This window comes from Balaenoptera ricei, chromosome 3, assembly GCF_028023285.1.
Source record: "Balaenoptera ricei isolate mBalRic1 chromosome 3, mBalRic1.hap2, whole genome shotgun sequence".
In the NCBI taxonomy this organism is placed as follows: Eukaryota; Metazoa; Chordata; class Mammalia; order Artiodactyla; family Balaenopteridae; genus Balaenoptera; species Balaenoptera ricei.
In genome coordinates this window covers 34,902,763-34,927,326 of record NC_082641.1, presented here as the reverse complement: position 1 = coordinate 34,927,326, position 24,564 = coordinate 34,902,763, and positions in this window count along the sequence as shown.

Here is a 24,564-nt window from a genome sequence, read left to right as displayed (position 1 = left end):
TAATTGTTATGGGTTTGTTTTTGTAGGTCCTTTTCTACTCTTGTGTTTCTCACTTAGAGAAGTTCCTTTACCATTTGTTGTATAGCTAGTTTGGTGGTGCTGAATTCTCTTAGCTTTTGCTTGTCCGTAAAGCTTTTGATTTCTCTGTTGAATCCGAATGAGATGCTTGCTGGGTAGGGTAATCTTGGTTGTAGTTTCTTCCTTTTCATCACTTCAAATATATCATGTCACTCCCTTCTGGACTGTAGAGTTTCTGCTGAGAAATCAGCTGTTAACCTTATGGGAGTTCCCTTGTATGTTATTTGTCATTTATCCCTTGTTGCTTTCAATAACTTTTCTTTGTCTTTAATTTTTGTCAGTTTGATTACTATGTGTCTCGGTGTGTTTCTCCTTGTGTTTACCCTGTCTCGGACTCTCTGCACTTCCTGGACTTGGGTGGCTATTTCCTTACCTGTGTTAGGGAAGTTTTTTACCATAATCACTTCAAACATTTTCTCAGGTCCTTTCTCTCTCTCTTCTCCTTCTGGGACCCCTATAATGCAAATGTTGGTGCATTTAATGTTGTCCCAGAGGTCTCTTAGGCAGTATTCATTTCTTTTCATTCTTTTTTCTTTATTCTGTTCCATGGCAGTGAATTCCACCATTCTGTCTTCCAGGTCACTTATCCGTTCTTCTGCCTCAGTTATTCTGCTATTGATTCCTTCTAGTGTATTCTTCAATTCAGTTATTGTATTGTTCATCTCTGTTTGTTCATTCTTTAATTCTTCTAGGTGTTTGCTCTTTAATTCTTCTAGGTGTTTGTTAAACATTTCTTGCATCTTCTCCATCTTTGCCTGCATTCTTTTTCCGAGGTCCTGGATCATATTCACTATCATTATTCTGAATTCTTTTTCTGGAAGGTTTCCTATCTCCACTTCATTTAGTTGTTTTTCTCGGGTTTTATCTTGTTCCTTCATCTGGTACATAGCCCTCTGCCTTTTCATCTTGTCTATCTTCCTGTGAATGTTTTTTGTTCCACAGGCTGCAGGATTGTAGTTCTTGCTTCTTCTGTCTGCCCCCTGGCAGCTGAGGCTATCTAAGAGGCTTTGCAAGTTTCCTGATGGGCGGGGCTGGTGGTGGGTAGAGCTGGATGTTGCTCTGGTAGGCAGAGCTCAGTAAAACTTTTATCTGCTTGTCTGCTGATGGGTGTGGTTGGGTTCCCTCCCTGTTGGTTGTTTGGCCTGAGGCCACCCAACACTGGAGCCTACCCTGCTCTTTGGTGGGGATAATGGTGGACTCTGGCAGGGCTCACGCTGAAGAGTACTTCCCAGAACTTTTGCTGCCAGTGTCCTTGTCCTCACGGTCAGCCACAGCCACCACCCCCGCCCCCACCACAGGAGACCCTCCAACACTAGCAGGTAGGTCTGGTTCAGTTTCCTATGGGGTCACTGCTCCTTCTCCTGGGTCCCGATGTGCTCACTACTTTGTGTGTGCCCTCCAAGAGTGGAGTCTCTGTTTCCCCCAGTCCTGTCAAAATCCTCCTGTCAAATCCCACTAGTCTTCAAAGTCTGATTCTCTAGGAACTCCTCCTCCCATTGCCAGACCCCCAGATTGGGAAGTCTGACGTTGGGCTCAGAACCTTCACTCCAGTGGGTGGACTTCTGTGGTATAAGTGTTCTCCAGTTTGTGAGTCACCCACCCAGCAGTTATGGGATTTGATTTTATTGTGATTGTGTCCCTCTTACCATCTCATTGTGGCTTTTCCTTTGTCTTTGGATGTGGGGTATCTTTCTTGTTGAGTTCCATTGTCTTTCTGTTGATAATTGTTCAGCAGTTAGTTGTGATTCTGATGCTTCACAAGAGGGAGTGAGTGCATGTCCTTCTACTCTGCCATCTTGAACCCAAGGAGCTATTTCCATAGAGATTTAATGGAACAGATCAATAAGGGAAAGTATTAAAAGGCAACTGGAAGAATAAAGAAGCTGTGCAAATAAATATCCTGTTGATCAGTGGACATTAATGAGTCTTCTCAGTAATTCAGTAATTTGCTTTAGGACCCTCCCAGGAAACACCCCATCCTATCTTTTAATGTTTAGAATATTTGATTATTTGACAAAATAAACACATGACCTATGCTTTGATTAGAATGTTGTATATATTTTATTCAAGTGTATTGTGAAAGCTCACAATTCCAGTTTCAAGAATTTTTATAAATAATTCATTCACCAAATATTTATTGAATATATACTATGTTTTAGGCGGTAGATACAATAGTGAAAAAAACAGACAAACAACACAGCTGTCCTAGAGCTTAAAGTCTTGTAAGGAGACTGACAATAAACAAAATTAATAAGTAATTTTATAGTATATTATATTAGTGAAAATAAAAAAATACAAAAATAAATCTGGGAAGGAGGATTTGGAACATGTAGGTGACTATAATTTTAAAGGGGAAATTGAAAAAAGTGTCACTGAGAAGGTAGTGTTTGAACAAAACCCACTTTTGCTTAAAGGTAAAGCAAGTCATACCAACATCTGGAGAAGAGAACACTCCAGGCAGAGTTTATCAGACATCTCTTATGCATCCCTGAGATGCTCTTGGCCTCATTTGTGTCTTGTTCCACTACTGTGGGGACTCTAACTCATTTAATTTCTTTCCTGCTGCCCCAGGGCTTCCTGTTTTTACTACTGCAGAACCTGGGGCCCTAAACCCACACATGTGCCAGTTGGAAGTGCTGGGGAATTGTTACCCAAGGGGATAAACTTAAACTAGTGCAAAAGAGAATTCTGTGGATAAATTCTTCGCTCTTTAGGTTCCCCAGGAATACAGCTGCTCAAAGTGCAGACCAGAGAACTGAACAACTAATAGCACTAAATGGAAACCAGTTCAGTGTGTCCTTGCCTTGGTTCTCCTCCCTTTCCCACACGTCTCTTCTTGTCTCTGGAACTGGATTCCCTGATTATCACATAAGCTCTACGCCTCTGTTTCTGGGTGGCTGAAGCTAAGACACATATGGGAAAAGAAGGACAAAATCCTGAGATAGAAATCCAATTGGCAAGCTAAAGAACAGCAAGAAGGCCACTGGGGTAAGACTAGATGGGGCAATGGGAAGAATAAAAGGAAATTAAGTCAGAGAGGTAATGAAGGTTCCACCATGTAAGGCTTTATAGATGTTGATGAACTTAGGCTTTGGTTCCGATTGAGGTAGAAAGTTATTGACATGCTGACTTATGATTTAACAGGATTCCTGTGGGCACACTGTTAACGAGAGACTGAAGAGGAGTGAAGGTGAAAGTGAAAACCCAGTTAGGAGTTTTCTGACACAATTCTGTTAAGAGATGATGGTGGTTTTTGCGAGTAGCAGCAGAGTTGAAGGAGATGTGTGGGTTTCTGGTTCTATTTTGATGATATATATAGATCAGGACTTTATGGAGTAAGAAGGAAAGAAGAAGCAAGGATGACTCCAAGGTATATTTGATTTGACATGAGTCAAAAGGAGGAAAATGAGGAAAGATTAGGTATGGGGGGAAGCTCAAGGATTCAGTTTTGGACTTAGTCAATAAACCATAAACTCCCAGTGGAGATATCAAGGAAGCAGTGGCATATCTGTGCCTGGATTTCTAGGGAAAGTTCCAGGATGGCACTTATCAAAGTGTTGTTAGGATTTAAAACCACGAGACTGAATGAAATTACCAAAGAAGTAAGTGTAACTAGAGAAAAGAAGAGGTACAGTACTGAGTCTCAGGACACTTTGCCATCAAAGTGAGGGAGATAGAGAGGAATCAGCAACAAAGCCTGAGTGTAGTAGGTGAGGATGATGACAACCAGGAGAGAGTGGTGTCCCAGAAATCCAGTGAAGACAGCACGTCAAGAAGAAAAGAGGGGCTTCCCTGGTGGCACAGTGGTTAAGAGTCCGCCTGCCAATGCAGGCGACACGGGTTCGAGACCTGGTCCGGGAGGATCCCACATGCCGCGGAGCAACTAAGCCCGTGCACCACAACTACTGAGCCTGCGCTCTAGAGCCCGGGAGCCACAACTACTGAGCCCACGGGCCTAGAGCCCGTGCCCTGCAACAAGAGAAGCCACCGCAATGAGAAGCTTGCGCACCGCAACGAAGAGTAGCCCCCGCTCGCCACAACTAGAGAAAGCCCGCATGCAGCAACGAAGACCCAATGCAGCCAAAAATAAACAAATAAAATAAATGAATTTTAAAAAAAAGAAGAAGAAAAGAGGATAAAATGAAAGAAATAAACATGATTTATTGTGCCATATAATGCTGAAAGGACAAATAGAATGAGTACTGAGAATTGACCTTTGGATTTAGGAACTGGAGCTTACTGCTGAAAACAATACTTTTATTGGAATAATAGAGACAAAAGCATGGCTTGAGTGGGTTTAAGAGAGACTGGGAGAAGAGAAACTAGAGGTAGTGAGTAGAGACCACACTTTTGGGGGGTTTTGCTGTAGAGGAGAGCAAAAAAATGGACTGATTACTAGAGAGAAAAGTGAGGTAAAGAAAGTTTATTTAAGATTGCAAAATAATAGCGTATAAGTAGATAATGGGAATAATCTGGTGGGAAGGGAAATTGATGATGTAGGAGAGGAGTATTCCTGGGGCAGTATCCCTGAGAATGTGAGGAGAATGGAATCTGATGGATAATTGAAGATGTTGTTCTTACTAGGAGCACAGACGCTGCGTCTATAATAGCAAGAGGGAAGACAGAATATAATAAGGGTGCAGGTGCTAGTCAGTGGGTAGATGTAATGTTGGAACTTGTGGACCTTCTATGATTGCCATAGTATACTCACTGAGTCTGAAAGCAAATTCATCAGCTGAGAGTAAGGATAGGTGGGGAGGTGTTGAAGGTAAAGAGAGAAAGGAGAGGGCGTGAAATAGTCATCAATCATCCTTTCTGTTTAAAATTCTAGATTTCTTTTATTCTAAGACATCGTTTCCCATCTCACCTACCCCAATCACCAATGCTGAATGGTAACCAGAATAAACCAGAGAAGTATTCAGGGAGGGGTATCATAGAGAGCAGAACCTAGTGAGGTAAACAACTCTGCCCAATCAATTCCTCTATTTTCTATGGCCCACTGGGATGGGGCTAAAAGTGGGTTCTGTTTCTATCACTTAAAATGTTTTTAGCAACAACTCATCCATCTTCATGTCCAATTCCAGTGGACCAATAGATATCAGATCAATTCTGTGGGTTAGGGGTTGGGCAGACCTTTATTCCTTGCTTGGAATGCCTGCCTGAGAAAAAGATGAAGCAATTTTTCTCTGGTAGACATTCAGGGGATACTGGATATTTTGATGATGCAGGATTAATCCTAAGTTTTCTTCCTTCCCTCCAGGGCATCTACCAGAGAAGTATGAGTTAGAATGGCTATGCCCCAGGAAATTTTAAACTGATTAACTGCAGACATATAGCACACAGAAGAAAGATCTTAAACTCTTCAGTCAATGGAAACAGACCCTTCATCGGTTAAAAACAGAGAAGAAGAATTTTTCACTAATTACTAATGTGCTTAAGGAAGGCTTAAATTTTCCTAAGGTACAGAATTCTGGAGAATCTGCAAGTCAGTATACTAGCCAGCCAACATCCTAGGAATTAAAGACAGTCACCCAGGGCCTCACAGACCAGGAAGACCAAGACAAAGGAATTGAAGTAAAGAAAAAGAAAGAGAAATAAGGGATGGAGTGTGGGAAGAGAAAATTAACATTTATCCAACTTCTATTATCTGCCAGCCTTCTTATACATGTTATTTTTAACCTTGGCAGCTGTGAAGTTGAAGAATCAGGACCTCTCAAAGGATAATAATGTTGAAAGCGTTGCAAAATTCGTAAATTGGATTTCAACCCAGGGCTGCCTGACACCAAAGTTCGTGTTCTTTACAGTAAAATAGAAGGCGTAAGAGAGAAAGTAGAAAGTGTATTCTATTCCGAAGAATTCTGAAATACTTACTAATAACAACATGGTTACAATAAATATATTTAAGTTAAAAACACATTTCACGTGCCCTGAAACAGGCCAGACAATATGAAGTCTAACTATGGCACCTCTTCATGCAATTACTCTTAGCCATCCTTATTGAATTGATTTGATTGTCCTGCAGTTTCCATTGGCAGCTGCCTAGTGGTGTCTCTGTGATTAGCTACAACCAGTGTCTGCCCAACAAGTTATAAACACATATTTATTGAAGCACTCAAACAAAAGGACAAGGTCTGACTTGCCAGTGATGTGCCAACCTAGACAACTAACGAACACAAGTTCAGAATCACAAGATGTCTTCTTGTCTTGAGAAAAGCCCAGTAGAGACTGCTGTCTTCCTGTATGTGCTGTTTTTAACGTGTGGAGAACTTCTTACCAAGGTAGTTAAAAGGAAGGCAGTTTTGCCAAAAAGAATAACGTGTAGTCCAATGCAAAGAAAAATGTGTAGTTCAATGTTTCACCTGTTTTCATCAGTTTAGCCATAGAGATGTCAATCATACACCCAAGCCTAAATTAAAAATTCAGAATCTCAAGAAATAGCTGAACTCTAGAAGAGAAGAAACAGTCATACATTCATGGAATTAATCTTTTAATTGAACACCCCTCTTTTCCAGGTACTCCCCTATATCCTATAGATATAGAGGTGAACCAGATATAAACATGCTTGTCCTCCCAGAAAAAAACTTACATTATAGCAAGGAAAACTACAACTAATTATCACACAAATAGTTACATACTCACAAATGTGATATGATATACGAAGTGAAGGTCAAGATTTTAAGTGAATGTACATACAAAAGAATTACCTGACTTAATCTGGGCATCATAGCAGGCTCCTAGAAGAAGTGATGCTTTAATTGAGTTCTAAAGGATAAGTAGGTGGTGGCTAGGTAAAGAGGGAGGAAGGTTCAGGGAGAGCTTGGGGAGCGGCATTAAGTGGAATCATGGAATGCTTGGGTATCAGAAAGAATTCCAGTGAGGCTCATGAAGACTGAGGAGGGAGGCGGTTGAGATGGAGCTGAAGAGGTTATACAAGGTCTTGTGGACTGTGAGAAGCATTCCAGACTGTATTTTAAAGGCAATCTCATGCCATTAAAGGATTTTAAGCACCAGAGGCAAGTAATCATAATTTTTTGTTAAAAGATTTCCCTGGATACCATATGGAGAATATATTGGAAGATCCAAATAAAAATATTTTGCAAGAATTCAGGAAAGAGATGATGATGGTTTGGACTAGAATAAAGGCAGTGGAGGTGGAGATAAGTAGGTGGGTTTAAAACACAGAATTTAGTCTTTGACTCAATAGGAGGGTCAGGAAGAAAGGGGTCTAAGATTACTCACATGTTTGTTTGTAACCTGAGAAAATCAAGAAATCGTTGTGCTAACTATGAAAATGGAAGAGATTCCAAGATGCACACGTTTGGAAAGATGGATCATTGGTTCAAACTTTGGGCATAATGAATTTTATTTTTTTTACATCTTTATTGGAGTATAATTGCTTTACAGTGTTGTGTTATTTTCTGCTTTATAACAAAGTGAATCAGCTATACATATACATATATCCCCATTTTTCCTCCCTCTTGCGCCTCCCTCCCACCCTCCCTATCTCACCCCTCTAGGTGGTCACAAAACACGGAGCTGATCTCCCTGTGCTATGCAGCTGCTTCCCACTAGATATCTATTTTACATTTGGTAGTGTATATATGTCAATGCTACTCTCTCACTTCGTCCCAGCTTCCCCTTCCCCTCCCCCATGTCCTCAAGTCCATACTCTACGTTGACATCTTTATTCCTGTCGTGTCCCTAGGTTAATCAGAACCTTTTTTTTTTTTTTAAGATTCTATATATATGTGTTAGCACACGGTATTTGTTTTTCTCTTTCTGACTTACTTCACTCTGTATGGCGCACTCTAGGTCCATCCACCTCACTACAAATAACTCAATTTCGTTTCTTTTTATGGCTGAGTAATATTCCATTGTATATATGTGTCACATCTTCTTTATCCATTCATCTGTCGATGGACACTTCGGTTTCTTCCATGTCCTGGCTACTGTACCCTGAGAAAACCATAATTCAAAAAGAGACATGTACCACAATGTTCATTGCAGCACTATTTACATAATGAATTTTAGATGCTCTGTGATGGGGTGGGTAGCTCTTGAGTAGGCAGCTGGGTGAACTGGCTGAAGACAAAAATTGGAGAACAAAGTGACCTTCTCTAGATGTATTTAGGAAGAGAACCTGAATTGAAACAAGGCCCCCTCTCAATTATTAAGGCTATATAGGATGATGACAGCAGGACACAGACATGAGCAAATGAGATACCATTAATGGATATCCTTTGCGACAAGTATTCTCCTCCTATGTGGGACCTCAGGTAAACTTTCCTAGCCAACTTTAATCCACCCTCATGTAAGTGGCTTCCTTGTGTTTCAGTTCTATTGGGATAGGATTTGAGCCATCAACAAATGGGAGTGAAGAAGTGAAAGGAACATTGTCAAGAACTTTATTCCCCTAAGAAATGGTAAAGGCTAAAATTTCAAGTATAAAAGAATATATTCACAGATGAAAATTTCACAATATAGATTAAACAGAAACCAGAGGCTAATATCAAGAAAGAGAACATAGTTCCTCAAGTATAAATTCTCAACACTGACCTAGAAGTATATAGGGTATTTTTTAAATGCTTGCTATACATCATGCTTATTATTAATAAAAGGTAATTATACATAGATGAAGGATATTTAAGTATTAAATGGTATAGATTTAAAAATCAGGCTATGCTCAAACATACGGTGTATTTTATTTGTTCAATTAACACTTGCTGAGGAACCATTTGACAGACTCTGTATTGTATCTATATCTGAGGATACAAAGATGAATAAAATATTAGTTTCATTATGGAAAGTCAAGTTTGGGGGGGAAAACAGATGAATAGCAAATAATTACAAGCATAATAAATACACATTTCCATGGGAACATGTAGATAGAATCAAATTAGTAGGGGAAGGGATATCGATTGAGGTTAATATTAAAAGGTAAATATGCCAAATGGAAAATGGTGGAGGAGTTTGACAAATGTAAGACATAGCATGGCAAAAGAATGGAAGAATAGAAGGAAAGACTGTGGTGGGTTCAGTGACTGATATACAGGTGTATGGTGGAAACTGGTAGAAGAGTCTGGAATGATGGATTGGAATTTTGTGTACTGTGCCATGGGGTTTATCTTGCAGGTAATGAGGGAGGATATGACCTATTCCCAAGAGGGAGGTGAGCCATATTCCATCAGGAGACCTAGGTCTGGATACTGGTTGAACAGAATGTTACCTGAGTAGTCATAGGAGTATAACAAATTATGTTCAAAAGAGAACACAACTGCTCAACATTAACAAAGGCAAATCTGTCAAGTGTGGGGGGTAAGTACTCTAAATGAAGTCAAGAGTATCATAAGTCAAGTGGTTGCAGGAACAGGTGAATAACAAAAAGCAGGGGTACGGTAAAATCAAGGGTCCCAAGGCCTGGAGAACCAACAATTTGTTTAATTGGTTTCTGGCTAGGACATGGATGAGTTGCCTTGGTTAAAAGGAATCCTGATGGGGGAGCTCTCACACAGGGAGACACTGATGGCTGTTGAGCAAGGGCCTAGCATAATCAGAAGGTATTTTAGAAGGATGGCACTGGGGCATGGTGAAAGACAGAGTGGAGATATAGTAAATGGGGGTCAGCAAAGCATTCTTTTGTGACAGTGAAAGAGAGTGTGATGAAGGTCTGAGCTTGGGCAATGTCCATGAGCAGGAGTAGTTTGATCAGGAAGGGGAAAGATAATGTGATGCCAGGGTGGTTGCTCAAACTTCAAGGTCATTTGCAGGGTGGGTAGACTTTAGCTTGACGTGAAGAATGGAGAAGGGACTCCATACAGGAGGGAAGGGCAGCAGAACTTTTTCCAGAAGAGCAGATTTGGCAGACTCAAACCTGACCCCATCCGGCATTTTGATATTCATATCTGGTTCCTGGTATGAGCTCCATCTCTCGGAAAGAATTTGTAAGTGGGCCTCAGCACCATACTGGTTATTGACCAGTGGCCTCCTGCATCAGTCACCTTTAAGTTTTAGTACAACAGCCTACAGTTGGAAACCAATATAAAAAGAGCTTAGCTGTGGGCTCGTTTATTTAGGAGTCTAAAAAGATATTTCCTGAGGTTCTCACTGTCCATTCTCTCCATCTCCACAGGATATGAACTCTTCTCAAATGTAGCTGAACTTTAACATAGGATTATGCACCATGGTGTAGTGGAAAGAACTTGAGCTTTGACCACATATTTAGCTAAGTGATTGATGAAAATTACCTTACAACAGAGGATGACTGTCTGTCAAAAGAAAAAATGATATGGCTTAAGTATCTGCACATCGAGCTGCAGTGGCTTCCGTGGAGATGTTCTTCAGACTGGTCACTGCTTTTTAATGACTCCACTGACGTCAAATGGTGTCTAGTGCAACCAGCTATTTTTATATATCAACTGAAAATGCAGCAGCTATCTCTCCTCTGAATTCGATCACAGAGCAGCAAGGAAACACATGCCTCCGCCATAAGGTAGATGAACAGGCACTTCTGGGTTATGTTAGAGAGAATATGACTTTTTCTCAATCTGCCCTGAAGCAGTGGTTGCAGTTGTCAATTGTACAAATCACCAGGTGCTTTTTCTTGAAGTATTTGTAAGGAAAGAAGAAGGGGAATATTTTGCTCTGTTGATGTAGGCGTAACTGCAGGAAAGCCGAGCACAGTACACAGAGCAAACCAATCTTAAGGAGAGAGAGCAGCAAGACTGTCAATGCCAGACAAGGAAAGGTTTGAGCATAAAATGGTTCATGTCCTTCTCTCGATCCTAATGCTGTTTCCCTTGATGAAAAGGAAACTAGATGATCAGGTTCAAGGCCAAGAAGATTATCTGGGCCCCAGAACTCTGAGGGGCACCTTTTGTGACTTTGAGACTATGGTTTCCAAAGCTGATCTGAATATATCCAACTGGATGTATTCTGATGCAGACATTACTGAAAATACCTTCTGATGTTACCGGATAGTAATCTCTGGACTAGGAAATCTTACTGATAATCACACAGCAGCAGCACAACTACCATTGGTATTCTAAGCAGAATTCCCAGAGTAGCTTTGAACATATTTTCATGTGCTTCATAGTTTGAGCAGAAATAAAGCAAACGATGATCAACAAATGTCACATGATGCATATTCAAGAAAAGTTTCTTAGCCATAATAACAGAGACCATGTAGTAGATGTTTAAATTTCCCTATATAAAATTAGTCTCTTGTACATAGAAGTTTGTTGTTTGCAGAAGGTAGAAGTTCGTTATTTTCTAAAATTGGGGAGTGAGGTGGGGAGGAATAAATATTCAAATTCAAAACCATCAACTTTTTGTGATTATGTTGCTTTCCCAGATAAGTACAGACATTTCAGCAAGACCCTTTGTTTGCTGGGCTGTATTATACGACGGCACTTTATAAATTCTGAATTTTAAATTGCAGACAATAATATCAGCTCTCAAATTTCAGACATCGTGATGAATTGGCTTTTCAACTTTTCAGGCCATTCATTTTCTTTGCTTCCAAAATGTCAGGTTAAAGGCTCCTGATAACAAAGCTGTGCAAAGCATGTTATTTTTTTTTTTTTTTTGCAGCAATCATAGTACTTAATGGACAATACTTCCAAAGCTTGTTTCATATATGCAAAAGCCTGTGTTCTCTGCCTGATATTCTAATTGTTCAGACTGAGTCAGCTTTTAAGTAAATTAATCAATAAAATCCAACCCCCTTCAATTTAGCACATTTGAAATGATTGATTTCCCCCACTTCTATAGTACTAAAATTTGTGTTAAAAAATGTCTATCCAATCCTTAATTAAGCTCTTATTTTTAATTTGTCTTTTGTTCCAGGCACACAGATGTTCATTTGTCCTTTTGGAAAGTGAAGGTAGGGCAGCTAAAAAAGGAATTTCAAGGCTCATGAATTTTTCTTCATTAACATCTTAATTTAGCAAAACTGACATAAGAATTGCACCTTATACTTCATGGAATGTTCCTATAAAGAAGTATGAAAAACTGGACAGTTATACCTTTTTTTCTATTTTCATCAAAGCTCAAACAGAAATACTCATTGCTGAAAAGTGCAGAAATTAAACATAGATTGTGTGATGGGTGGTTGATTCATTTATAAATGTTTTCATCTATTCATTCATTCAACACATATTTATAGAGTAGCTACCAAGTTCTAAGCATTAGGCTAGGTAAGAAATACAAGGATAAATAAAGCACAGTTTCTGGCTTTGAGGAGTGGAATTTAAGGCAGGAACAGGCTATACCATAGCCATAGCCATATTGAGCAAGAGCTCAGTAGGTCCAAGGCTACTCATTTCTTCTTTCCAGACATGACTTTGAAATTAAGTTCCTGAATTTCTGAAAGTGAATATTACACAATAATTCTTGAAAAATGTACCTAAACTATAATCTAACATAGCTCTGAAGGTCCCTCTTTGCTTAGGTCACATTACCTTTCCGCTTTTACCCTTGTATTCAGTGATGTCTCCCCTATAACATGAGGCAAGGCACAGTGCCCTTATAATTTCCATAATATAGACGAATACAGATTCCTAACAGTGATCCTCATGAAAAAATAATTGCACGCATTGCTCCATTTTCAGCAAATTACTTCTCCATTTTCTGTTTTATCTCTCAGGAAAATGAGTTGGCATTCTAGTCAATTCTTATAACGGTCCTGAGCTTGCCTTTTATTACAGAGGGTGCACATAACTTTCAGATGGCTTAACTGATAAGCAAAATCATCAACACAGTAGACTCAAAAACCCTTCCTCCATATTGGCAACAGAAGAAAATAAATATAGTCATATTATATATGCATCAAATATCTCTAGAAATATACACAAGAAACTGGTAACATCAGTTGCCTCCAGGATCAGGACCTGGATGGCTTAGAGGCAGTGACTGTAGGAACATTTTCACTGTATATCTTTGTAAGCCTTTCAAACTTTTGAAATGTGCATGTATTACATATTTAAACACACATACACAACACACACACAGGAATGCTAGAGATTAGAAACTTCTCAGGCCCACTAAACAGAATATTCTCACTTAGTTTCAGGACCCATCATTGATGTGCCTCTCTAAACCAGAGGTCCTGAAATTCTATGATTTCCTCTCCCCGGTCAAGCCAGCATTCTCTTCTTCATTCCATTTTCCTTTTCTGCACCATCTTGTTCAGCATCTTAAATGCCTACAATTTCTAACTTTCTATTTGCCACTACCCTCTACCCCTACCCCCTCTCCTCATGCCCAAGGTAGTTCAAAGTCTCTGAGAAACTGCCTTTGTTAACTAAGTCAGGGGAACAATATTTTTGAGGACTGCATGTGATATATGAACAATGATTTCTCCTACCCTGTATTCCTGCCCCTGCTTTCCATATAGAAATATACTTTTCTTATAAAATAAGCTAAAATTCAAGTGGTTATATGAAAAATATATGTAAGTTTGTCAATTCTTGTCTGACTATCCCCACAATGACCTGTGATCTCAGAGGAGGTCACAGATCTGTGAGCCTCCCAGGTGCAAAGGTGACATAAAAACACACATTGTCTTGAGAAGTGAGGTCGGCCTCACTCATCTGTCCCCAAGATGTCAGAAAGGAAAGATGCTGTCTTCTTCCTGGTTAAGGACTTTCTGAGGCCATGTAATTTATTTCCCATCTCCAACAACCAGAGAGTAACCTAAGAAAGTATTTTTTTCCTTCCTACATTAAAAAAAGTACCTACGTTTCTCTTCATTAAGTTCCTTTTATAGAAAATACTGCTATCTTTGTCTGACTGAGTTCAGGTACTTAACTGTTACGTCTAAAATGACATTTTATATGAAATATTAGTCATATATTTCAAGAAAGAATTACTTTTCTTTTAAGTGATACTCTATTTTGAGTGAGTGCCAGAGATAGCAAATCTAGAATACAGAGTAAATCTGTTATAATAATCCATGACCGTGTCACCTTTTCAGATCTCGTTCTAAAAGATAACAAACATACTTGTTGCTTTCCTTTGAAAGAGCGTTGGTTGGTGTCTTTTGTTAGAATTTAGTCTGTTGCTAGGGAATTAAGGACAATATAATTTATCACTAAACTGGGACTGTTGTATTTAAGTGTTAAACCTCTTAACAGGACATACCATAGGACATTTTTATAGAATGTCTTGAACTCTTCCTTAAAATATGTATTGTGTGTTTTTATATCTTGTCTCTCAAAATATGCTACACGCTCCTTCAGAAAGGGAGCCAAATCTTATTTAATCCACAGCATCCACCTCAGTGTCTTCAAGAAATGGTTGAATAATAAATAACTTGAAAAACTAGAGTCAAGAAACCACAGGGAGGGAGAAAGATACAGCCTGGAGGAGAAACATTTGGGCCAGTATGAATAAACCATTTTCTTAAGGATTAGTATCCTCAAAGGAAAATCACTTGACTGTAAAAAATAACTTAAGAAGTTTTGCTTTATTTACAAAGGAAAATAGTCTAGCTACTTTAACAAGGGAAACTGATTATTTATTAAATATGCATAATTAGTTCAAAGGAAAAGTAAACTACTGTAGTTCTCAACTCATAATCAATTAAAGCAATGGATCTAAGGAGGCAGAAGAATTTTTAGAAAGGAAAAATAAGGGGGGAAAAAGCAGGACAGGTTAAGAGAGAAAATTAATGAAGGGAGTAAGAGGCAAGAGTGTGAAGGACAGAAGTGAATATTCAAAGAGGTGTGATATCCAAGATGTTGGTTGGTTGTACGTTTTTATTGTTTATTTTGGGTTGTGAAGCTCAGGGTAAATTATTATTAATCAGCTTAGGCAGCTCTTTTATACTTTAAATGATAGTTATTACATTTCCTTAGTGATGAATTAGTTCTTTGACTGATATTCAGTGCTCATGTGCTTGACTATTGCATGGTTAGCTGTGGCATTCCACCACTGAAATATGGTAACAGAGAAACACAGCTGGCATTCCTATGAAATCACCCCAAGAATCAACCTATCCTGAGAACTAGCTGTCCATGATCCCTGACAGGCTCCTTCCCCAAATCCAGATTCTGGAGGCTTCTATGTTCGAATTAAGACTATTCTGAATAGTCTTAATAGAATAGTTTTTCAAGAATAGAAAAACTCAACATTTTTCTCAATGAGAGAAGCAGTATCAATTGAAGATTGTTACTCTAATAATAATAATACCTAACACTTATTAAATGACTACCATGTATTCACTTATAGATGCTGTGATTTGCCTTTTACATTCATCATCTCATTTTCACTGCTACGATCCTAAAAACAGACCATGGGCCAAAGGTAGCCCAATGCAGGTATGATGCGTACAAAACCTGCTACACGCAATCACAACTGCCATCCAGCTGTGCTGTTCAGTGGAACTTGAATATGCAAGTTCACCTTGAATATGCAAGGGTAACTTCGGGAATAAGGACCAAAGAGAGCTTTACCTCTCTGTATTTGAGAGCCGAGAAGCCAGCAATATTGTATGGGGCTGAGAAGGGATTAGATGAAGTAGAAATGAAAATGAGGCTGCCAAGAAACTGTCCCCAGTGGCATGGTGGCTTAAGGACTTTTATCCCAAAGATGTCTACAGTTTAATTTGAACTTGTTTATTGTATGTGATGTATACTCTGATATAATTCAGGAAAGTCTTCTACACAAAATTACCTTGTATGGGAGTCTGCTTATTTTTGTTGGTTCATTTTGTGAAGTGGGGGGTTGCATTTTTTTGTGTATGTGGAAAATAAGGAAAATATCCATGTCCTACGTCAGAGTCGACACAGTGGGAGAGGAACAACATGAGCAAGACAGCAAGCCGATTCATAAAATCAGGGCCAACAGTGGAAGCACATGTCCAAAGCCAGAAGTGACCATGAGAACACAAGTCCCTCTGGGGCTCATGACAATCTTGGAAAGGGCTCTGGTCATCCACAGTCCAGGGGCCCAAATCAATCCTTTTTAGATCTACAAGGATAGGAAGAACTCCAGATACACAGACTACATAAATATTTACTTTGAACAAAGCACTTTCCCTACAATTAAGTTATTACATAGACTGCAGGCAAAAGTTCTGTGTGTCTATTGCCTGTTAGAAGGCTATGTATTGATTACATCTCCTGAATAAAAACTAGATTTCTGTTTTCCCTATAAGAACTTCATTTTTTTTTAAGTAGGTTGGTCCCTAGAGAACTGATCACTTGAACTAGAGCAACACATTATATATGTAATCATTTCTCTGGAGCTTCAGCATTCATTTCTCCTAAACTCCCAGAGACCTGGGCTAAGGGGGTGTACATGCACCAATATTTTGTGGTCAAAGGATTATGTTCCCTTGTCTCTGATGACATATTTCTATAGAAACCCTATTTGAATTTTCTGTAAAATGGTCGTTGAAGACATTGTGCATTTTGTTATTCCCTGTCTGTGACAGAGACGACCAGTTGCTTATCAAGTATTTTTAGTGGTATTCATTACTACCCAGAAGAAGACTGCATTTCACAGCCAGCCCTACCTTCCTATGTGATGTGGCATGTGACTAAATTCTAGCCAATAAAATAGATGAGGAAGTGTTTGGTGAGACTTCTGGAAAGCTTTCGTAAATGGGAAGAGACAAATGAGTTTTGTGCCTTACTCCTTCTTGCTGACAGCCTGAAACTCAGATGTGATGGTTGGTGCTCCAGCAGCTATCTTGGACCAAAAGATGAAAACCATACATCTTGAGGATGATGGATCAGAAAATAGGAACCTGAGTCCTTGGGGACACCATAACGATTCTCCAAGTAAGCCTGGGATTCACTATGTCTGACCTTGCTTTATACAAGAGAGAAATAGCTGCTAATTTGTTTAAACCATTATTTGAGTTTCTCCTGTTTTATATGGCAAATCTAACTGCCTGTCTCTTATATTAGGATATGTATCATAAGTTTCTTGTAGCATTGTTACCAAGAAAGACTACCTCTTCCCTAATAGGTTTACTTCATATCTCACTTTCTTTGCTCTTTTTGGCCTGGTCTACCATGATAAGCAGAGATGGATTTAGTGGTTGTTTGCAGTAATGGCACTTGTCCTAGGCTGTGCCATCCCTTCCCTCCACCCCCAACCTGACCCATTCCCACATCTCTGGTAGTTTACCTCCATTTGAATAGTCCAGTTGCATATCTTTATAAACTTCTTGAAAAGTGTTTTTAAAAAAACGTAATCAGAGGATTTAGTATAGTCTGCTGATTAGGTGACAATGCATTTTAAAAAGGAATAATATAAGAAAGGGCAACTGTGACTTAAATCATTGATATTTAAATCCTAAAACTACTTAGTCGTTCTTATTTGAAACAAGTCAAAGCCAAACAAAAACTAAAACCTCTCTCTCTCTCTCTCTCTCTCTATATATATATATATAAACATATATGTAGTAAATATATATATACTTACAATATGTATTTATAATATGTATATATTTACAAAAATAATACAGGTTATAAATAAATATAGTTCTTATGCCATTGCTTCCTTTGCACACATAGAACTCAGGAACCTGATACATGGCTACTTACAGGTACTAAATTAATTGGTGTTGGATATGAACTTTTACAGCAACAGTTGGTAAGTGGCAGAGCCAGGATCTAAACCCAAGACTGTGTACATCTCAAGCCTCTGCTCTCTGTTCATATTGATTCCTACGTGTGGAAATATTATTATTTATAAGGCACAGTCTCAAAAAAAAAAAAAAAAAGCTAATCTGCTAAGAGCCATCTCCTCCCCTCTCCAAAGATTTTTTTTTTGTTTAATTAGAAGAACAGATAACAGAAAATAAGGCGACACAAATCCCACAGTTGAACTTTTGCCTCCTGTCTGAGGTGCGGGCATCTTGAAATCAGTGACTTTATGTTCTCCTGCCCCTCCTCTACCTGTTCTCCTGCTTCCTCCAAGATGTGGTGGAAACTTCTCAGATCTCAGGGGCTTGCTACAGGTATAAATACATAAGCGAGAAGTGCGGGGTGATTTTCAACCACATTATACAAATATGTGCAAAAAATAGAAGCCTTATTTTTATTGAAACATAGTTCTGACTGCAGTCTCTTTTGTGGGTGGATAAAGTTGTTCTCACAGTAGATGATTTTGGTAAATCTGCTGTCAATAGGAGAAGAAAGTTATATTTCCTCCCAGCAATCTCCTACTTAAACACAAAGATTTTCCTAAGCAAATTATTTGGAAAACATAACTCAACAGATCAGTGTAAGGGTATATTTTTCCCTAAGAAATATCCTGAAATAACCTCTTAAAAGCCCAGAGAGAGAACTGGCTCAACTGCTCCTGGACATAGGTTCTAGTTTTCAGAATTGTATTGACCCCCTCTATTCACTCCTCGGTCAGTACTTGCCTTAGGATAGTGATGCCATGTCTGTATCCATCGGTCCCCACTGTTGACTCTTCTAGGGCAGGGACTGCAGCACAGTGCCAGGAATCCAGACAGTGGTGACTCCACAAATGCCCAAATAAAGTGAGCTGCTAATTTAAGTCCCTCTTGCCGGTTCCCTGTTCTTCACAGAGAGATCTGCTCATACCCACACTGAATCTGTTCTTTTATTTGAAGATTTGGAATCACCTCTACATTCTGCTCTCCAAGCCTTTCATGTTTGTTTAATTATGTTATTCTTTCCTAGTTTGATGTGGTTCTTGGTCTTTTGACTGCTCCCCTCCTTTTATGAGTGGGGAACTAACTCTCTCCTTCACTGATAAACCAGAAGTAGTTGCAACAACAATGACACTAGGGCATGCTAACTAGAATGTCAAAGAAGATTCAGCAGGCTGGCATAGATGGCTCTCTCCCATGAGACCTGGTCTCATCGCTGAGCTCTAGAGCCTAAACACTGACTCATCGATGCACTTGACATCCTGCTACATGGCGAGTGTAAGGCATGAGTTTTGTTATTAGTCAATTATTCTAATTAAGAAAGATTAGTCTAATTAGTCCTTAAATGAACTGCTAATTTCCAAAGAATTTAAATACAACAAAATATAATAAATAGAAAAAAACACGTTGTGCAAATATTTTTTTCAAGATCCAGAAAGTATGTCAAGATTGCTCGTAGGTCATTTTGCCCAGTCCCTGGAACATAATAAGTTCTCATAACTGGAATCAGTTTTATATTAAATGGAGATTATTGTGCTCAGACATGTCAGTAAACAAAGTATAGATAAAACATAAAAGCGAAGTTATAGGAATTGCCACACAGCTTCTTATAGGTCCAAGGCAGGAGAAGGTTTCTTCTAATAGCACAACTCACAGGCCACTTAGGAAGCTAAAGGTTTATCAGAGTCAGTCTGTCCGCTGCCTTGTGCTCCAGTTCCCACCCCCATCCGCAAACCAATCTTACCCCCTTGCCATTCTCATAAAACAAATAATATTTAATCTCCCAAGTATACCTTCCAGAATTCACTGGATAACAATGAAGCAAATTCATATCTAAGACTAAATTTCCAGCCTAATAATAGACAGCTTGTGCCACAGAATCTGCAATGAAGTTGCAGGAAGGAAGTTTATTAGGGAGTATTCCTGGGATCAACAGTGGGGAGAGAAAAGGGACCAGTATTGGATAGAGGGAGAATTGGGGCTTTGATGCATTCAAATCAAGGCCTCAACCAACCCCACTGGAAGCTCCAAATTTAGCCGGGAGTCCTTAAGAGTTGTTTCAAGTTGGGTCAATAGGCCCAGGCTGTTACTTCCCCAAGTCAACCAGTCAGTGGAGCAAGCTGCCCTGCGAAAGAGTTGTGAACTTGGGCAAGGTTGACTCTCTTCAGTCAAGGCAATCCCCAGACAGGCAGACAGCTCTCCCCAGATGGATAATAAATCTTTCATCCTGGAGGGGGATCAGAGTGGCACAAACCGGCATCCACATAGGGTACACACTTTCTCCATTTAAGTTTTCTAAAGTCGCTTGATATTTTTAGAATTTACTTTACTTGCTTTATGCATGTATGCAATATGTTGATGTCTCCTGATTAGTATTATAATTACCTATTCTAAGTAATAAAGATACCATAACTTTGTGGATGATAAAACTTGAAAGTGCTGAATTGGTTGTTATGTTCATACCTCCATTTTCAAATAGAATAGCTTGCCCTTCTCTCTTGCCCAGCTGTTGCTAAGTAATTTACAACTCAAGAAAGGCTAATGGAGGTAAAAACAATGCACAGATGTCTCTCTGATTTCCCTTATTTTGTTCTTCCAGGAGGTGTTATGGAAATCATTCCTCGGCTTTGCCAGAGTTTGTTGAGGAGGTTGATCATAATGGAAATGAACAAGAGCACTTCTGCTCTTTTCATCAGAGAAAGTGATTGGAGGTGCTAAAGTCAAGATGCCAGCAGAAGGTGGACTTTGGGAGAATTGTTTCATAGAGGATTTAATTATGGTACATAAGCAGCCATTTGCATTCTAGACTATGCAGAAATGTGATATTAGCTGGTTGAGCTTCTCACTTAATTACTTTATTCATTCACCAACAAATTTCTGAGGGCCCACTAAGAACCTTAGAGATACAGTAATGAGTACAAAAGATACAGCTGGAGGAGCTTCAAGATGGCGGAAGAGCAAGACGTGGAGATCTCCTTCCTCCCCACAAATACATCAGAAATACATCTACACGTGGAACAACTCCTACAGAACACCTACTGAACGCTGGCAGAAGACCTCAGACCTCCCAAAAGGCAAGAAACTCCCCACGTACCTGGGTAGGGCAAAAGAAAAAAGAAAAATCAGAGACAAAAGAATAGGGACGGGACCTGCACCAGTGGGAGGGAGCTGTGAAGGAGGAAAGGTTTCCACACACTAGGAAGCCACTTCGCGGGCAGAGACTGTGGGTGGCGGAGGGGGGAGCTTCGGAGCCACGGAGGAGAGCGCAGCCACAGGGGTGCGGAGGGCAAAGTGGAGAGATTCCCGCACAGAGGAGCGGTGCCGAGCAGCACTCACCAGCCCGAGAGGCTTGTCTGCTCACCCGCCGGAGCGGGCGGGGGCTGGGAGCTGAGGCTCGGGCTTCGGTAGGATCCCAGGGAGAGGACTGGGGTTGGCGGCGTGAACACAGCCTGAAGGGGCTAGTGCACCACAGCTAGCCGGGAGGGAGTCCGGGGAAAAGTCTGAAGCTGCCGAAGAGGCAAGACTTTTTCTTGCCTCTTTGTTTCCTGCTGCACGAGGAGAGGGAATTAAGAGCGCCATTTAAAGGAACTCCAGAGACGGGCGTGAGCCGCGGCTATCAGCGCAGACCCCAGAGATGGGCATGAGACACTAAGGCCGCTGCTGCCGCTACCAAGAAGCCTGTGTGTGAGCACAGGTCACTGTCCACACCTCCCCTCCCAGGAGCCTGTGCAGCCTGCCACTGTCCATGTCCCGTGATCCAGGGACAACTTCCCCGGGAGAACGCACGGTGCGCCTCAGGCTGGTGCAACGTCCCGCCAGCCTCTGTCGCCGCAGGCTCGCCCCACATCTGTACCCCTCTCTCCCCGCAGCCTGAGTGAGCCAGAGCCCCCGAATCAGCTGCTCCTTTAACCCCATCCTGTCTGGGCGAATAACAGACACATTCAGGCAACCTACATGCAGAGGCAGAGCCAAACCCAAAGCTGAATCTCGGGAGCTGTGCGAACAAAGAAGAGAATGGGAAATCTCTCCCAGCAGCCTCAGGAGCAGCAAGTTATATCTCCACGATCAACTAGATGTGCCCTGCATCAGTGCAATACCTGAATACACAACAAATCATCCCAATTTGAGAAGGTGGACTTTGGGAGCAACAATACATATATATTTTTTCCTTTTTCTCTGTTTGTGAGTGTGTATGTGTATGCTCCTGCGTGTGATTTTGTCTGTATAGCTTTGCTTTTACCATTTGTCCTAGGGTTCTGTCTGTCTGGTTTTGTTTGTTTGTTTGTTTTTTAGCATAGTTTTTAGCACTTGTTATCATTGGTGGATTTGTTTTTTGGTTTGGTTGCTCTCTTCTTTCTTTCTTTTTCTTTTTATTACTTAAAAAAATTTCTTTTAATAACTATTTTTTATTTTAATAAATTTTATCTTCTTCTTTCTTTCTGTCTTTTTTTTCTCCCTTTTATTCCAAGCCACGTGGATGACAGGCTCTTGGTGCTCCAGCCAGGCGTCAGGGCTGTGCCTCTGAGGTGGGAGAGCCAAGTTCAGGACACTGGTCCACAAAAGACCTCTCAGCTCCACATAATATCAAATGGTGAAAATCTCTCAGAGATCTCCATCTCAACATCAAGACCCAGCTCCACTCAACGACCAGCAAGCTACAGTGCTGGACACCCTATGCCAAACAACTAGCAAGACAGGAACACAACCCCAGCCATTAGTAGAGAGGCTGCCTAAAATCATAATAAGTAAACAGACACCCCAAAGCACACCACCAGACATGGACCTGCCCACCAGAAAGACAAGATCCAGCCTCATCCACCAGAACACAGGCACTAGTCCCCTCCACCAGGAAGCCTACACAGCCCATTGAACCAACCTTAGATGCTGGGGGCAGGCACCAAAAACAACGGGAACTACAAACCAGCAGCCTGCAAAAAAGAGACCCCAAACACAGTAAGTTAGCAAAATGAGAAGACAGAGAAACACACAGCAGATGAAGGAGCAAGGTAAAAACCCACTAGACCTAACAAATGAAGATGAAATAGGCAGTCTACCTGGAAAAGAATCCAGAATAATGATAGTAAAGGTGATCCAAAATCTTGGAAATAGAATGGAGGAAATACAAGAAACGTTTAACAAGGACCTAGGAGAACTAAAGAACAAACAAACAGTGATGAACAACAAAGTAAATGAAATTAAAAATTCTCTAGAAGGGATCCATAGCCGAATAACTGTGGCAGAAGAACGGATAAGTGACCTGGAAGATAAAATAGTGGAAATAACTACTGCAGAGCAGAATAAAGAAAAAAGAATGAAAAGAATTGAGGACAGTCTGAGAGACCTCTGGGACAACATTAAAAGCACCAACATTCGAATCATAGGGGTCCCAGAAGAAGAGGAGAAAAAGAAAACGACAGAGAAAATATTTGAAGAGATTATAGTTGAAAACTTCCCTAATATGGGAAAGGAAATATTTAATCAAGTCCAGGAAGCACAGAGAGTCCCATACAGGATAAATCCAAGGAGAAACATGCCAAGACACATATTAATCAAAGTATAAAAATTAAGTACAAAGAAAAAATATTAAAAGCAGCAAGGGAAAAACAAAAAATAACATACAAGGGAATCCCCATATGGTTAACAGCTGATCTTTCAGCAGAAACTATGCAAGCCAGAAGGGAGTGGCAGGACATATTTAAAGTGATGAAGGAGAAAAACCTACAACCAAGATTACTCTACCCAGCAAGGATCTCACTCATATTTGACGGAGAAATGAAAACCTTTACAGATAAGCAAAAGCTAAGAGAATTCAGCACCACCAAACCAGCTTTACAACAAATGCTAAAAGAACTTCTCTAGGCAGGAAACACAAGAGAAGGAAAAGACCTACAAAAACAGACCCAAAACAATTAAGAAAATGGTGATAGGAATATTCATATCGATAATTACCTTAAATGTAAATGGATTAAATGTTCAAACCAAAAGACATAGACTGGCTGAATGGATACAAAAACAAGACCTGTATATATCCTGTCTACAGGAGACCCACTTCAGACCTAGGGACACATACAGAATGAAAGTGAGGGGATAGAAAAAGATATTCCATGCAAATGGAAATCAAAAGAAAGCTGGAGTAGCAATTCTCATATCAGACAAAATAGACTTTAGAAGAAAGACTATTATAAGAGACAAAGAAGGACACTACATAATGATCAAGGGATCAATCCAAGAAGAAGATATAACAATTATAAATATTTATGCACCCAACATAGAAGCACCTCAATACATAAGGCAAATACTAACATCCATAAAAGGGGAAATCGACAGTAACACAATCATAGTAGGGGACTTTAACACCCCACTTTCACCAAATGACAGATCATCCAAAATGTAAATAAATAAGGAAACACAAGCTTTAAATGATACACTAAACAGGATGTACTTAATTGATATTTAGAGGACATTCCAACCAAAAACAACAGAATACACTTTCTTCTCAAGTGTTTGGGGAACATTCTCCAGGATAGATCACATCTTGGGTCACAAATCAAGCCTTGGTAAATTTAAGAAAATTGAAATCGTATCAAGTATCTTTTCTGACCACAACGCTATGAGATTAGATATCAATTACAGGAAAAAGTCTGTAAGAAATACAAACACATGGAGCCTAAACAACGCACTACATAATAACCAAGAGATCACTGAAGAAATCAAAGAGGAAATCAAAAAATACCTAAAAACAAATGACAATGACAACACGATGACCCAAAACCTATGAGATGCAGCAAAAGCAGTTCTAAGAGGGAAGTTTATAACAATACAATCCTAACTTAAGAAACAAGAAACATCTC